This window comes from Oscarella lobularis, chromosome 5 (genome assembly GCF_947507565.1).
Source record: "Oscarella lobularis chromosome 5, ooOscLobu1.1, whole genome shotgun sequence".
In the NCBI taxonomy this organism is placed as follows: Eukaryota; Metazoa; Porifera; class Homoscleromorpha; order Homosclerophorida; family Oscarellidae; genus Oscarella; species Oscarella lobularis.
Genome location: NC_089179.1, coordinates 1945863 through 1963401, shown reverse-complemented (window position 1 = coordinate 1963401; position 17539 = coordinate 1945863).

Sequence of the window (17539 nt, the reverse complement as noted above, 5' to 3'; positions counted from 1 at the left end):
TTCTTCCATAGCTGATGCGCAACGTTAATTCGAGCATGGGCAAAAACGTTGGAATGCCACCACATGGGAATGGTACATGCGCATTTCGATGTCTGCCTCACGTGAACTGACCTAAGCATCTGAGAAATGAACGAACTGAATCCAGCTGTTATACAAGGCATGGTAAGAGGGACTAACACACGAAGACATCAGCAGGCGCCTGACTGCAAATTTGGGCCAACAACGCGGCTTTAGTGAAAGAAGCGTTCGCCGTTTTTGCGAACGAAACTGCATTTCGTCGAGAAGTCGTGTAAGCGAAGTGGAGCTAAATCGAATGGTATTTGAAGCCGTTCAAGAGGTAGAAAGAATTTTGTCTAAGCAGTCACCTAGGTGACTTATGGTCTAATTTATTGACAGGTTGGACCTACTTATGGCCGAAAAACCATAAAAGGGTATTTGCTCTCAAGAGGCTTTCGAGTCAGCTCCAGAAGATTTGCCGAGTCTTGGCGTGTGGTTACGCCTGGTTATCACCTAGCCTCGCAAGCCAGTCCCTTCTCCCTGATCTCCCGTATAAACACGGTAGGGGAGAAGGGCCTGGTACTTGAACGGAGCGTCATAGGTCATGTGATGCCCGGTCTTGTTGGCGTGGTCGACCGCGCCTACAACTCGGTCGACCACGCCAACAAGACCGGGCATCACATGACCTATGACGCTCCGTTCAAGTACCAGGCCCTTCTCCCCTACCGTGTGTATACGGGAGATCAGGGAGAAGGGACTGGCTTGCGAGGCTAGTTATCACCGACTTCGTCAGACCAGAACTGCTCGGCAGACAAACACAATTCCATACACGGCAGAATATTTTGGCCATAAGTTGCACGCCGATTAGAACGAAAAACTTGTTACGTATGGCGTTACTCACTACGCTGCTGTTGACGGATATTCTGGAATGATTGTCTCGCTAATAGCAATGTCTATAAAGAATTCAATAACCACTTATGAATTCCTTTTTGAGTATGTTAAAGCTAACGTACTTTTTAACACTGTTTCCGTATCTTCATTTTAGACCTATTCTTTGGAACATTGGCATCTGGGATACTGTTCGAGTTGATCACGGCCTTGAGACCTCTCTTTTACTTCACGTACAGGACATGCTCAGTGATTTTCGGACAAACACTCGACGCCGTTCTGTTGTACAATCACCGTCCACAAAAGTAATTTCACGGCAATTCCGTTTTTTGGTAGAATCACATTGTAGAACGAATCTGGGTTGAAGTAAACGGTAGGGTCAACTATCCAATAAAGTTGGTAATTAATGAAATGTTTGATGCGGACGAATCGACATGGTGAATCCTGCACACATGTACGCAGTTTATCGAAGAAAGTTGCTGCGCACGGCTGTCAAGTCATGGTTTCTTCATGGAACAACCATACAATTCCAGGTTAGTATCCAATAATTTTTTATGTCATGCTTGTAATTATTGCAATAGCTACAGGAAAAGGAATTCCCAATGAACTTGCGTTATCCAACAAACAAACTGGAATTGTACCATTTGCCGCTATACCAACTGTCGAAGAAGCGGTTACCGATTTTGAAACCCAAGGAGCACCTTAACCCGTCAAAGCACTTTTGGTCATGACCCCTTGGAGCAGTATCCTGAACGGCATTTGAGAAGACAGTTTTTTTTGAACAGCGATTTCCCTCAGTTAAAGTCATTTATGGCTCTGTCAACGGTGACTCTTCCGCGTTTAAAGCTGCTGTAAAATTCTACATCACTTTGACTAATGCTTTATGAAATGAGAAATGTGCCGTAAGTTCTTAGTAAGTTTTTAGTACAAGTACATGCAGCAGTGAACGTCAATTAATTATTTAATTACGCAATTAATGACGAGAAAGCAAATAATAAAAGCTAGATATACTTAATACGAAACAGGAATCATGGAATACAAATCAGGGTTAGGACAGATTATATGTCAAATACGAAATATGGAATACAAAATACTTCCGCCATTCCTTTCAAAAATTTCGGAACCAGAACCAAAAACCTCGGGAATGAGCTGCGAGAAGAACTCAGCCGCTAAACTCCCTGATCCCGTCCTCCCCTTCAAATTGAACCTTCCCAAAAGCTATCAACCCCGCAACTACTGACTGCCGTAGCTATACTAGGTGTACTTTCAGCAGCGGAAGAGTGTTAGTGAAGCGCGACTTGAATGGTCGCGTAACATGCAGCGCTATTAAAGAGAAGGCTCTGTCTATAGCGCACGAAAGAGGTGACAGTAACTTTGCTGCCAGCAGAGGTTGGCTTTGGAGGTTTTTTGCTCGCTTCAACTCTTCGATCAGAAGAAGAACAACTGTCGGGCAGAAGCTTCCTAGAGATCTTATTCCAAAAATTGTCAGCTTCGTTAAACCCGCAAGATGCGCCTGGATAAAAAATACAGCCTTGCTGCTATAGGAAATATGGACGAAACTCCTGTCTGGATGGACATGCCAGGCAACACTACGGTTTCTCGTCGAGGGGAAAAACTGTGTCTGTTCGCACGACCGGGCACAAAAATGCGATTCACAGTTGTTCTCGGTGCTCTAGCCGATGGTAGAAAGCTGAAACCTTACGTCGTGTTTAAAGGCGTGAGACAGGATGCTGATCTAGCGAAAATTGCGGGCGTCATTGTAACATACAGCGCTAACGGATGGATGAACGAATCGTTAACAAAAGATTGGGTTGACCGTGCTTGGGATAAAATCAATTTCTGTCGAAGACTGCTCGTATGTGACGCATTTCGCTGTCATTTGAAGCCAAGCGTCGCCAGCCACGTCAATACTAGAGCAAACACCGATGTGAGCGTAATTCCTGGCGGTCTTACTAGTCAGCTGCAGCCAGCCGACGTTAGCTGGAATAAGCCTTTTAAAGAGGCATACAAGTCTCTGTACACCCATTGGATGATATCTGGCGAGAAATCTTACACTGCACAAGGTAATGTCCGAGCCCCGAGTAAAGCTCAGTGCCTTGAGTGGGTGAAGCTAGCGTGGCAGTCCGTTACGCGTGAAACAATAGTGAAATCGTTCGTCGTTTGCGGTATTTCTGGAAATGTTGATGGCAGCGAAGACGGAAAAGTGAAATGCCTTAAATCTGATGATATAGCACCTGAGGCAAGAGAAGCAATCGCTGAGCAGACAAAAGCTCTATCGTTAGCTGCAGACAGATAGAACAGGACAACGACGATCCTTTCTCCGAAGACGAAGAGGAAGAAATTAGCGAATGCGTTATTATTGATGACACTGAAGAGGGCGTCGTCATGGATAGCGTTGAAGAGTGTGCTGTCATCGACGACGCTACAGTAGATTCGCCTTAGAACGACTCCTAGTCTCGCTTGAAGGTCGATTTCGTAAAGATAATATGAGTCAGATTCCAAGGGACAAGTCCTAAGCGTGAACCCTTTCTTGAGCGTCTTTTGTGTAATGATTTTCAGTACAGCACTGTATTCATTTGAATTTGTCTAACTCAGGAGGTCTCCGATGATTCTTCTAGCTTTATCAACAACCGTCATTTTGCCTTTCATTTTGTACGTGCAAGGAACTTCCAGCCCACCTTGTGGCAGAGGCGACCGTCTTCTGTTTCCAATTACCTGACATTCCATCGATTGTGCCGCTGTGGGAAATAAAGTGCCAAAATATACGAGAAAACTCTCGTGGAACATGGCCAATGATCCTTTCGCCTTTTCGAACGCAGACGGCATTGAGGTCTTCGCTGTTCCCAAACTCTCGCTCAGTTGACAAGCGTTCATCAATGACGGGATTCCAAACGCTTTTATAGACCACGTAATCCTCGAACAGCAGACTCAAACGTAAAGGAATCCATCTACACGAGGCAGAGAATACGGGAAATAACAACAGTCAAGCGCACACTCAAGACTATAGTAGCCGCCCTCAAATAGTAGCCGCCCTCGAATAGTAGCCACAAGAACCAGATGCCGAAAAAATAGTAGCCGCGGCTACTATTCGGTGAAATACGGTATATTAACCTGTGACCGCACGTGACGGCGTTCATAATAATTAATCAGAGACTACGCGTGACGGCGTTTCTCATAACCACTGACGGCACATGACTTCGTTCATATTAATCTGATTCGGCACGTGACGGCGTTTTATTAGCAAGCGACGGCACATGACGGTTTTTAGATTATTTTGAGTCGTCACGCCACGTCATTTATATAACCTGAGACGGCACATGACGGCATTCATATTACCTAGAAACGGCAGGAGACGGCGTTTATATAACCCGTTGCGGCACGTGACGGCGTTTATATTAATCTGAGACGACACGTGACGGCGTTTATATTAATCTGATTTGGCACGTGACGGCGTTTATATTAACCTATGACTGCACGTGACGGCGTTCATATTAATTAATCCGAGACGACGCGTGATGGCGTTTATATCAACCACTGACGGCACATGACGGCGTTTATAATAATCTAAGACGACACATGACGGCCTTTTATTAACCATTGACGGCACATGACGGTGTTTAGATTAAACTGGGTCGTCACGTGACGGCATTTATATAACCTGTGACGGCAAATGATCGCGCCTATATTAACCACAAACGGCACATGACGGCGCCAATTCATATTACCTAGAAACGGCACGTGACGGCGTTTATATTAATCCGTGACGGCACGTGACGGCATTTATATTAATCCGTGACGACACGTGACAGCATTTATATTAATCTGAGACGACACGTGACGGCGTTTATATTAACCTTTGATATCTTAAGGACCTGTTGTCGTCGCTGGCCCTCGCTGCTCAGGGGGGGTTGTGCACTACCGCGCGCTAGTACCACGCCCCTTTTTAAAAGTCGTTTTGCCGAAAAACTGTAAGTCGTACCGACACTCTTTGTCTGTCGTTTCTGTGCATTTGTACACATGAATGCACCGTGCGAGTTTGAAGCCGATGACGGCTACCGTCTTCGAAATTCGCTCCTCCACTTGCTTCCGCTTCTGTCGTTTTGGCCTTACAGCGAAAACGACCAAAGTGCTGTTCATTGTCGTTGGCATAGACATAGTAACCCTGCCTAATTTTGAGGCACCCTCCTTGCCGCTTAGTTTTGCTGAAATAGTGCATTGTAGGCAATGGCTGGGAACATGGACTTAAGACAGCGCCGTCACGTCGTCCTGTACCAGATTTTTGATGAAATCGACTACACCATTCCATAATTTTCCGTTTTGCACGTCCGACTGCATAGGTGCCGCATTGCCCTCCTGACAGAAGAGGGAGACGAAGATCCTCCTATGGATGCATTTATAAATTCGTCTAAACTGCACGACTGGATGCTGCCCGATATAATTATTCCTGTTGAAAGCTGCGATATTCCGGTATTATTCGCCATACCTTGGCTTGTGTATCTATCTACATCTCCATGTTGGTGTGATTTTAGAAGCGCAACGTACAATCCCTCCCATTTCTCTCCCCTGCTCCAATTTTTGACGACCACGTACCTGTCATTTGGACATGGGTGACTGAAGATGTTGCCTATCCAACCAACAGCGAACTATCTCAAAACGATGGGGCAGCTATCACTGACGGTGAGCACGAAATATCCGATTCTGACACGCGAGAGTCTGACAGGCGACAAGACGATGCTCGAGCCCCAGAGAATGATCAACAAGATCTTGATGACTTCAGAGGCGTTCCAGTCCGACTTACTCCCGAGCCAGACAACGAAGAAGATGCAGATGCAATCTGCTTCGAAATCGACATTGACGGACACTGGCGCCGAATTGGTTATGTGGCTCGAGAGTTGACAGGGTACGTTCACAACGCTATGAGAAACAACCGTAGTCAGTCACTGTCTATAAAATGGATCAAATACCGCTTTTGGCCGGCTTCCGGGTTTGGATTTTATGCCTCATTTCTCATCTCTAAACGTGGACAATGGGATTGCCAAGTCGTGTCTAAGGCGAGCTATTAACCGGCTTTGTTAGCGTTACATCGCAGACCAATTTTCATTATACGCATGTATTTATCTCAAACTGGTGGTAGACATACTGGACCGGCATGATATGTCTGTCTTATAGACTTAGTTCCCGAGATATCATGGCCGCTCTACCAATCGTTCGCGTTCCCACGTGCTCCCTTCTTGCCACCTTCAATCTCTCCAACCGTGATAGCGTTTTGGAATCCTGATCAAAATTTGGCAAATCCACATTTATGTATCTCTGTTGGTCGCTAGTGTAATAATAGAAAGGCAATGATGGGTCGAGGCACTTCATGAACTCTTGGCAGGTTACCAGCCATCTAGATGTCTTTGACCGTTTTCACAGTGAAATCCTTACCAAGACTTTCATTAAGGCAGGAGAAGAAGCACTTACCTTAGAGAACTGCTTTGAGAGAGATTGCAGTGGTTCGTTGGGGCTCTTCACCACCTTTAAAATGTCATCGAGAACATGAACTATTTCTTTTCCTTCATCAGAAGAGGCGAGCATGTCTTTTACGGTCCATTCCAGAGGAAGTTCTCCCTTGCCTGCTTCTTTTTGGCTAACAATGCTTTTTTGTTCCGACATTCTATGTCACAGACAGAAACTACAGTATACCAAACTCATCTGTACACTCTTGCCTTCATCGATCTCTGCCACGTAATATAAAAATTTGGCCCTAAGGTAGCTTGCGTCATCCGCTATTGCATCTTTGGATCTCCTTAAGCCGAGTAATTCTTTGCTCTTAAGGCGGACGGTGTCGTATATAGCCTTTGTGCTCTGAACCTGACCGTCATTTAGATCGACATCGCCTTCCCACTCGTGGGCAACTGATTCCTGGACTCCAGGCACAACGTCGCAGGCATCTCCTTTTATCCAAAATCGTGAATGTGGATGAGCAGCTTTTGCTTGTTCGATTGCCTTTACCTATCAATAAAAGCCATACAAATATGGGTTAGAAATTTTTTTTGAGATTTAAACCTGCACGCCAGAATTTTTTGAAAAGTCGTTTTCCCGATGTCGGTTTATTGTGGACACTGAAGGGCAGGCGTTGTTAATCTTTGCCTTAGTATAGTCAGAGTACAATAATTGACAAAGGATAACACAAAGCACTTACTCGCGACGGTGTCATTTGTGCAGCAGGTAACTTTTCGTCTAAGGACAGACCGGGACCATGGTGAAGGCAGTGTCTTCCACCAAAATTGTGGTACATTGTATCACACCATTCCAGATAGTCTGCAGGACATGGAGGCACCTAGAACAAACAAAATTTGCATGTGGCATAAATGAATTAGCTGATGTACTGTCGCTCGATGAGATGAATTAAAATACTGTATTTGGTGCTCGATGTATCCTGTTGGCATGCCATTCAGAGGCAGACGAGACACGTCTCCACAGTCGTTAGGAAGACCGACGCAATTCACGAGACCTTGAATGATGTTGCTCCGGTCTGCTGCGTGTAGATTTCGCATTCCCTGAATGCATGTTGGTAGAAACCCGCTCAAATCAGAAGTAACAGCCATCTTCCGTGCAACGGCGCAGAACGACTTGTTAAGAAACTTCAGCTTAATAATTGATGCAATTAATTTTTAAAGCCATAAACTCATTCTCCGCAGCACCTGCTCGATCAAGTTGAGACTTTGAAAGCGCTGTTCCAAATCACTCTGCTCCTCTTCAGTTTGAGTGCCGGTCGTTTGAGTGCACATTCCCGTCTGAACAGCAGCAGACCTAGTCGACACGGCTTTCTCTGTTAGGTCGTCTTTGGCTGCCCCTGGTGTGGGGTAGGCTGGCTTTAATTTTCTACTTGCTCTCTGAAGGCAGGCACTAGCTGTAGAGGTTGAGAAAAAACATCAACGACGCATACAAGAGGGTAAAGTCTTACCAGTTCGGGGTTTGCACTGCTCAGCTATCGTTTCCCATAAAGGCTCTCGGCGGCTTGTGCGACCTGGCCACGTCTGCGGAGAAATGAGCGCAATAGCCTCGGCTAAGCGCAAATCCTCGTCTACTCCCCAGTGCACTGGACGTCCTGCAGCGGTATTTTTGGCGTGTTTGTACGGAGGGATAGCGTTCTGCGCGGTGGCGGATGGGGCAGGTGCGGAATCGTCGCCTCTGTAGCCAACGGCGCCGTATGCCGTCGAATCAATTTTAACGGAGGAACAGGAGTAGTGCCCGATGGGCTCGAGTCCGCTTCCCTGCCGACGAGCTCGGCGCCGGCGGAGAGCCAGACGACTCCATAACTGCGCAAAACGCAGCTAGAGTGAGCGCCTCAGAATTGATACAGCTTCCTAACATCACAATGCGTCTGTCGAGCAAATAAAAGAGGTGGTCTGCTTGAGAACTCGGAGCGGAATTAGCGTCAAACGAGGTGGCGATGAATCTAGCGAAAACGAACCCGTGCTGAGTTTGAAGTGCATTCGATACATAATTACAACAAAACTAACAGCGTAAAGAGTCTGACAATCAAAATACACAATAAAAAGTCGGTTTTTGAGAGAAGCGATCCGTGGATAGCGCGCGGTAGTGCACAACCCCCCTGCTCGCTAGTCAGGTCACCTGACCCTTGCACGTGACCGTGGCATAGGGTCAGGTCAATCGGGAGAAGGGGATGTGTTGCACCCCGCACTGTGGAGTGCGGCCCAATCACAGGCCGAGTTGTCTGTGACGTAGGGGCCAATTAGCTGTTCTAACCGTTTATCGCCCTCGAATGTTTTTATAGGAGTAGCGATGAGCGATCCAGGTCGATCGCACGCTTAAGCCATCCAATCGTACGCGATCGTAAGCGAAAACGTGGCGATCGTACGCGAAAGAAAGCAATGTAGTACGCGAAAACGACGAACTCCTCTGCTGCGGAGCTCGTCGCTTCTGCGTACGATCGCCTAGACGTTCCAATTCTCCCCTAGTTGTCTCGCTTTTGCGATGTCGAAGCTATCACGTAGGGCGTCTCTAATAACTTAATTCGTTTAGCGCGTACCGCATGCAACACTTGGACCATGCGCGTTTGGCCAGACCCTTCCTCCCGAGCGAAGGGTGTGGCCTCCAGACTACCTGCTCGCTGCTCAGGTTGGGCCTAACGCGCGCATGGGGGCTGCCGCCCGGCAGCAAGACCCAAAAACAACAGAGCATGCGCGATCCTAAATGACGTCACATTTGACGCCAGCCAACAAAACTATCGAAAAACATTCTGCAATGTTTTTCCGTCTCGGGTAACGCTCAGACGTAGACGGCAAGCTTCGCGTGTAGCTCAGAACAAGCACAAACATATAAGCTTTCTCTGAGCTGGTTGCCACGCAAAACGAAGTTGGCGTGTTTTGAGATAATGGGAGGAGAAACCGAAAACCCGACAATTGGTGGCGTACGCGCGATTACCCAAAAGCGTGTGCACTAATTCTCGTGTATTTCATAGTTACCATTGGCTAACCATTCGATTTCGCGCGTCAGCTGAAAGATTTAGCGCGTAGGCGTGCCGTTTCGGCGCAAATTTCTTTTTTAATTTCTATCGCCTCTCACCTGCAACGAACTACCGGTAGAATATCACTTCCAGAAGCGAAAAAAATTGTCTGTGTCGAATAATATACAGCAGTAAAATATTAGAGGACATGCAAGGATCCGGGGTAAATAGAACACACCTCAAAACAAATTCGATTGTCCTTCTGTGAGTCCTACCGTCTTCGACTGCAATAGGGAAGACGCTAGTGCTAAATAGGATAGCTTATGATAGAGCATCTGCTTACAAACAGCGAGTCTTCGAAATGCATCTAAAACCGAAGTTTCGTTAGAGCCTTGTAATTAGGACCCAGTAAAACTATTTTCTACTTACCTAATGCTAGCAATGCACTCATCTTTAACTTTTCGCAAGAGCTCTGTAGGCGACCGGGCGGCCGCGATCTTAAACTTCGTAGAAAAACGGCCTCCGAAGCTAAAAATCGCCACGAAGCAAGATAATCAAACCTAAAAGCCGATTCTGATACCGTAACAATAGAAAACGTTCCAGGAGCGACGGCATAAAGCATAGAAAAGAGCGTCGTTGCCTAGCAGCGTGTGCGCATGCCCTGTTTTTGGGTCCTGCTCCCCCCGACAGGCCTGCCATTGATCCCGTCGGATGGATTTGAGCCACGCCGAATCAAGCCCCCCAGCGGCGAGTCACGTCCCTGAGGACGGGGAGAGCGGTTGCGACCCCCGGAGCAGCGAGGGAGAGAGGGAGGGCGAGAACTTCTTCGCAGGTGGCGCACAATTTCGGCGACTGAAGGGAGCCCGCCGCACGCGCCTATTTTACTCTGTAGATATCAACCGCGTTTAACCTAATTATTAAACTTCTCTTGATATCTTAAGAACCTGTGGTCGTCGCGTAGCCTCGGTCCCAGGCCCTTCTCCTCTGATCCCGGATACCCCGGGGAGGAGAAGGGCCTGGTACCATCGGTCTGCGTCATTGACTAGTTATCCACGTGACCCTGGGTTAACAAAATTATTTCATTTGCACCTTGCTTTGCTGCTAAATTATCTTAACAAGATGGCGAAGCGTGTCCTGCTTGACCGTGACTACCGAGCCGAACGCGCTGTCTGGTTAGAGCGTTTTTGCCTTTTGGCCAATCACCTTTCTGAGATTTTTCGATTAGGCTCCGTGATCGTTACGGAGGATCGTTAGATGCCGTCCCTGCCTCAGAAGTCGCTCAGCAACTTCGAGGGCATTGCGGTGTGGGCAGCTGCCTCGACATTACCGACCGGGAGATAGGCCTAGTTGTTCGGGAAGCGTTTCCAAGCAGAAAACGCGTTCGACGCAATGATCGTTGGTGTTACACCACCGAAGGAAAGGACGACAGTAAAACCGGAGAGCAAGGGCACTCATTTGCTCGTGATAAAACTGATGAGAGAAGTCATAAGAACCCCGGTTTGGTTATATAAATTTAGCGCGAAAAAAATTTGTACTTATTTCTCTAGAAGAAATTGACTGGATGTCTGTTGCAGCGTGCCTGGTAACTGAACTAAATAATGTTACGACGGAAGACGAAGCGGACTGGGAGAAGAGCGAGTTCGTCAGACGTTTTTCCTTTGACGATTTCAAGGATGACGTAAAACGACAGTGTCCTTGTATTTTTGATCTACTTTTGGCTCTCATGCTTCCTCCTATTCGATACTCTTCAAAAAAAAGCAGGAAAAGTGAAGAGTACCGTGAAGTGGAGACTGCGGCAACTGCCATCATCTCAATTCTCCTTAAGTGTCGCAGAAAAAGAGTTGGTGCCTTTCCACTTCTGATTTCACTTACTTTGCTTAGCAGGGGAACTAACAAGAAGGTAGGATTAGTATCACATTTGTCTGATTTGCATCGTCTCGGTCCAGGTGATGAGCAAACTGAATGCAATAGGAATTTCTACATCCTACACGCAGGCTTCGCGCTATCTTGAAGGTGTTGCAGCTGCATCAACAACTGATTATTCTGAAGGTCAACTTATTGTTGCATACGATAATCTGAATATAACAAAGAGAACGGGCATCAAAGAATAGGTAAACAGATGTACTTTCTTTTTTTGACCATCTTAGAACGTATCTTTTTGTTCTCTTAATTAAATATAGATAGTAATATGCAGATGTGGGACATGACAACAAGGCTTAGCATTATAGCTGCTGAAAAACCCTCAGGCTGGGTTCACCACAAAAAAGTGAGGCACATAATATCTTCTACTGTCATTGCCAGACAAACATGTTCTTGAACATCAGGCTAGCGACAGGAGTAAACTACGTGAAGAAGATATTCTACCATCTCAGGAAGACAACCGAATATTTCTTTCTGACGCTACTTCTTTTGTAATTCGCTTCTTGTGCAAAACTTTTTCGTCTCTTGGACATTTGCACTCTCAATGCCCTCCACCAGCTTCTGGAAAATCTGTTTCTTCAGCTGTGGTGACGCCAATGGAAAATCTTGACATTAATGAGGGAACGACAACTGGAAATATTGAAATTTTGGAAACAACAGGACGCGACCTAAAGAAAAGCAATTGCACACCAATAGTATACTTTAGCCGTCATATAGGATTTTTCTAAACTGAACTTTCAGGCATTTGTTGGCGACCAATTAACTTGCAAAAACATTCGCGGCGCAAAGTTTATCAAACAACCAGAGCCAGAACCTTTTCATCGCCTACAGTGGGCAAATGAATCTCCAGGTAACACTTTGCTATCCTTATCCTGCATTCCCATGTTAAAAATAAGTTAATGGAAGGGGATTTTCATTTCACATTGGAATGTCTTTCTTTGTGTCTGCAAACCCTCTGGGGCAAAGAGGGAGGAAGAAGGATCACTTAGCCATTTGAAAAACTGCGTCAACAGAACAATGGTCGACGACAGCAAAAAATTTTCAAGCAGCTGATGAATTCTTTCGTCACGTAAACCTTGATTTGTGTAAAACGATATGTTGCATAATTTATTTTAGGCATTTCATGCTCATCTCACATCGGCTGCCCTGTGCTACTTCAATATTCAGAGTTTATCAGACACTGTATCTCCTCCAAGCAGCGAGAATGATCCTATGGACTGGGTAAAGAAAACAGCCGAAGACTTAGTTAGTTAGAAGCACCATTGTAGTCCTAAATCGAGCGTACCCAGACGTGGCAGACGAGGACAAAGGGTACACGTATCATCGAACATTCCTCCACATGGGATACTTGTATTCAAACCTGAGGGAAGCCATACAATTCGAGAACGGGCCAGAAATAATTCGAATGTGGCGATACTGGCTCCTTCACCTCCTTGGGGGTGGAAAGTATAATTATTCTTGTGAGGCTGTCAATCTACTGGCCAACCTAGACGCAGACTGGACGGAAAACATTGCCTACATCCACACTAACCACAGAACGGTTAGCACGTCTGGTAAACCTGGGCACGGAAAGCCGATTGATCAGCTTGTGGAGCATTACAACCTGTACTTTGTCACTAGAAAATAGAATATTACCTTGTCTGACATGGTTCTGCTTTAGGATTATTAAGAATGCAGTTCGAAATAGTGGCTCCAATTTGACAAAGAAACACATCAACCTTGTGTCAAAAATCGCATTTCTTTTATCTGAAGCAGCTGCTAAGACTGACTCTGCATTGAGTGGGATGAAGTCATCAAAGCACACTATAAGGTCTGCAGAAAAAGATATTCAGGTTATGGTAAAAACGCTAGTTAGTCATGGCATACCTCGACGCACCGCTGGTCGCTCAAGCAATTTTTCAAATTTTTCTGATCCGGGACTAAAAGGCATTATGAAAATGGAAGCTGGTTGGATAAGAAAGTATCTAGCCAGGAAAGAATCGTGCCTGAGTGAAGAGGACGTAGATGAAAACGAGGATTTGCCACGTCGAGCCATCACTTGTGAAGATGAGTTTCCGGACAATATTATGTAATGAGTGGAAATCTTGTAAATCTAGTTTGAGGAATGCAATGTTACAGCAGTTTTCTGGCGGCATTTGTCCAGAGTAAAATGATCATGTTCACCCGGCGATTGATTTTCATCACCTTTGACAGATTGAATGACGTTCATCAACGACGGTATAAAAACTTCACGAAGACCTTGCACCGACTTCAGGTCAGCCACCGTCTGCAGTGTGCTCCATTTGAAAGCAATACGATCCAGAACTTCATTGCTTGCAATAGCTTCCCAACCCAGGGAATCCATACTAAGTTTGCTTCTCCAATCTTGCAAGGCCAGTTTTACTCGCTTATTTTCAGATGATGTAAGCTGAATTACATGGTTAGTAGAGGAGTAATAAGGTACGGGATGTAAAAGAACCTTTTGTGGTTTCTCGTCACTCAAACGTTTCCTTGATTTTGATGATTGAACCGCCTTGCCGTAGACAAAATATCCGTTTGGGTCTGTTGGACCTTTTGGCTGATAGTCGCACTTGGTGCAACAAGGATTGTCGCCTTGATCAGTTGAATTGAAAGAAGATTCCAGGTGTGCACAAAATTTCTTCCTAATGCACTCTTTGCTGGCGAGTGCACTTTTCTGTCAATGGTTTTCCTCTTTAGCGATACTGAATTGTAGAGCAGAACAACCGTGGATTGCTGCCCATCGCGCCCTGCTCTTCCAAACATCTGAATGTACACATTTTTGCTTTTAGGGTTATCAATTCTCCTGTAATGTAACCTGAAACAGTTGAGTTACACTGTCTGGAATTCCGTAGTAAATAACAAGACAAACGTCTTTTATGTCAATGCCCTAAGTAGGCAATTATAGCAGAATTTAGAATTCAAGAGAATAATCTGACCATTCCAAAACCAATGGTGGCGACAACGACGCTAACAACACCGCCTTTAAAATCGTCTTCTGCTTGTCTTCTAGCATTTGTTGTTAAAGAAGAGTGGTGAACCAGGACCTTTCCGCTTTGAGAAAGAATAATCCAAAGTTTGGTAGCAACTCTTTTCGTCTGAACAAATATAATTGTTTTTCGTTTAGCTCCAGTTCTCAGTGCTGATATTACAGGATTCAGTGATTTCTACAGAAAAATGTATGAAATGTAATTATTGCACGATTACTTGTTACCTCGTCGGTTCCTTTCTTTTTCATGAAAAGGAAGAATAAATTAGCGCGGTTAAGAGGCTGAAGTATGTATGTGGGAAAGACAAGACCCGTTCTCCTGCTGAAAACATCCATCATGTCTTTTGTCGCTGTGGCAGTTAGAACCATTGTGGATCATGATAGCTCTCTTCTCAGCAAATAGATTTTTTTATAATCTGTTTGAATGCATCTCCCCTGGTAAAAGTGAAGCTATCGCAAGCAAATGGCGCGTTGAGCTCTGCTCCTCACCATTCAGCTACACAATGCGCTTCGTCAATAGCTAAAATTTTGATCTTATTTAAAATTCCGTCTTCCTTCATTTTTTTCGAAGTTCCTCGCTTACAGCTACCTCTAGAGAGGCAAAAACTAAAAAACCACTCGTACACTTGAATAGACCCTCGTACGTTCCAATACGAATTACTAAATCGGCAGCTTTTCAATGATGTCTTTATAGAAATTTTCCCTTTGCGTACAAAAAACATGGCACTGAGACCGAGGGACCGGAGTTTCTGCACCTACGACAATGTTTATTGAATATAGAAACCGCCCTATTCCTCAAACGCCCTACGCCTGACCTGCTCGTGCTTGAGAGAGCTAAGAGGGCTAATGACAAGGCAGCGGCCCTCATCTTGAAGCAGAGGAGGAAGGAGATAGCAGACAGATTTCCCGCCGCCTGTGGTAATTCTGACAACGACGTCCTTGCCCTCCATTACGGCGACGATTGCCTCTAGTTGTCCGGTCCGGAAACTGTCAAATCCAAAATGCGCCTTCAGAGCAGCCGTGGCCCTCTCAGGCAAGGTAGTTTGTACGTCTACGTCGTCCATATTCCTTGGCTTGCGCAACTAAAAATGATGCGTTCGCGAAGGTGCTAACAAAGGTCGGCAGTGCAAATTCAAGGTGCATTGTCAACTCATGGTCACATGGATAACTAGTCAATGACGCAGACCGATGGTACCAGGCCCTTCTCCTCCCCGGGGTATCCGGAATCAGAGGAGAAGGGCCTGGAACCGAGGCTAGTCGTCGCGGGCCCTCACTGCTCAGGTTGGTCCTAACGCGCGCATGGGGGCCGCCCCGCGACAGGCCTGCCATTGATCCCGTCGGATGGATTCGAGCCACGCCGAATCAAGCCCCCCAACAGGTCACGGTAGCTCCTCCGAGCCACCGTGACCTCCCCCAAGACGGATCACCACTTCGCACCTGTTCGCGCTGAGTCGCACCTCCGCGGGAACCCGACAATTAACGCCGCGGCATACGCCCCCTTCTTTTCGGATCTTATCCTCGTTTTTTGGCTCTGCGCGTGTAACGCCGTTCGCGCTACACTAGCGCGCGGAGCAACCACAAACTTAAGCTACGCACGGACGTTTTCTATCGCTAGCGTGCGCGTATCGTTCACGACACCAGCGCACGGCTGTATAAGAGCCAGCTGCTGCGGCTCTAGGCGGATGTACCGTACAGTGCTTATCAGCATAAGAGATAATCAGTTAGCGCGCTCTAGCTCAGTTATTTAAAGCCCTATGGCTTCATACTGCATATCCCTCGAATGATTAGGAGTTTCTTTACATGACAGTAATGGCGTCGACGCCTCTAGTCGTAAAATTTGAATATCTGTATTTTGACCAATTAGTGTACTGAAATTCGTGTCGTCACAATAGCGCTCGTTTGTTCATTGAGAGCCTCACCCACGCATTTTTGTCGCAAAATGTAATTCCTCACTAGCGCGCTCTACTAATTCACTAGCGCGCTCTACTATTTCATTCATTCCTTTCTCGTCTTTTTTGACGAAACTGAGTATTTTGAGACAAAATCGAAACGATGAAAACATCAGTACTTTATAGATATTGGCTGATGCGAAAGTTGAATAGGATTCATGGCCTAGTTTCGTCAAAAAACGCGAACAAAGGAAAAATGTACGTAATCGTTTGTTTCGCAAAAGAAGGAATAAATTAAAAATCAGAAACGATGAAAACGTGTGGTTTACATCGATTAGCAGTTCAAGGGTAAAAATTGCGGAAAATAGTACAGAGCGAATAAAATTTTTTGCGAAATACCGAGCGAGCCTTAAGGCGCATTCACAGTAACGACGCTAGGCCTGCGTTGCGTCGAGCGTCGAGCGTCGGGCCATTCACAGTAAAAACGCACGCTAACGCAGTGACGTAATCCGTCTGCCAGCGTCGGCCAGCGTGGGCCAGCGTCACGACGCTGGCAATCGCAACGCGAGCGATCCTAGCGTTTGACGCAGCGTTAATTAGCACCGCTCGGCGAATGGGAAGTCGATACAATAATCACGTGCTTCATAATCTAACTTTTTCTTTCATTGAGAGATATGTCGACAGAAGAATCGATTATCGAGGGCGTTCGCCAGTTTCCTTGTTCTTTGGCAAGTGAAGGCGCATTCACAGTAACGACGCTAGGCCTGCGTTGCGTCGAGCGTTGAGCCTTTTTCATTCACAGTAAAAATGCACAGTGACGCTGTGACGTAATTTTTCGCCCAGCGTCAGCCAGCGTCGTCCAGCGTCATAACGCTGGCGATCGCAACGCGAGCGATCCTAGCGTCAACACCTTGCGTTCAACAAATAAAAACGCATCATTTTGGTCACGTGCTTGAAATGTAATTAAAAACATTTCATTCATTCATTCATTGTTTAGAGCACGCTAAACAATGAAAAACCGTTTTTACTATGAATGCATAAACGCTACGCTAACGCAACGCAACGCAACGCCGACGCAACGCAAACGCAACGCTCGACGCACCGCAGGCCCAGCGTCGTTACTGTGAATGCGCCTTGAAGAGCGCAGTTTATCGGGATCTGCGAGCCAAAGAGAACGCGTGGAACGTCGTTGCAACGATGGCGGAGACACCGGCCGACGAATGTCGCCGGACGTGGCGTCGACTTCGCGACCGCTTTGTGCGCGAACTTAAAGCAGTCAAGGTTCGAAGAACGAGAGATCCTGGCCCTCCTCCTCAATCGCAGTGGCTGCTTTTTAATTTGCTGGGATTTCTCGAAGAGACAGTACGGCATCATAGGAGGTATCCACGTTTGCACTCTTTATTG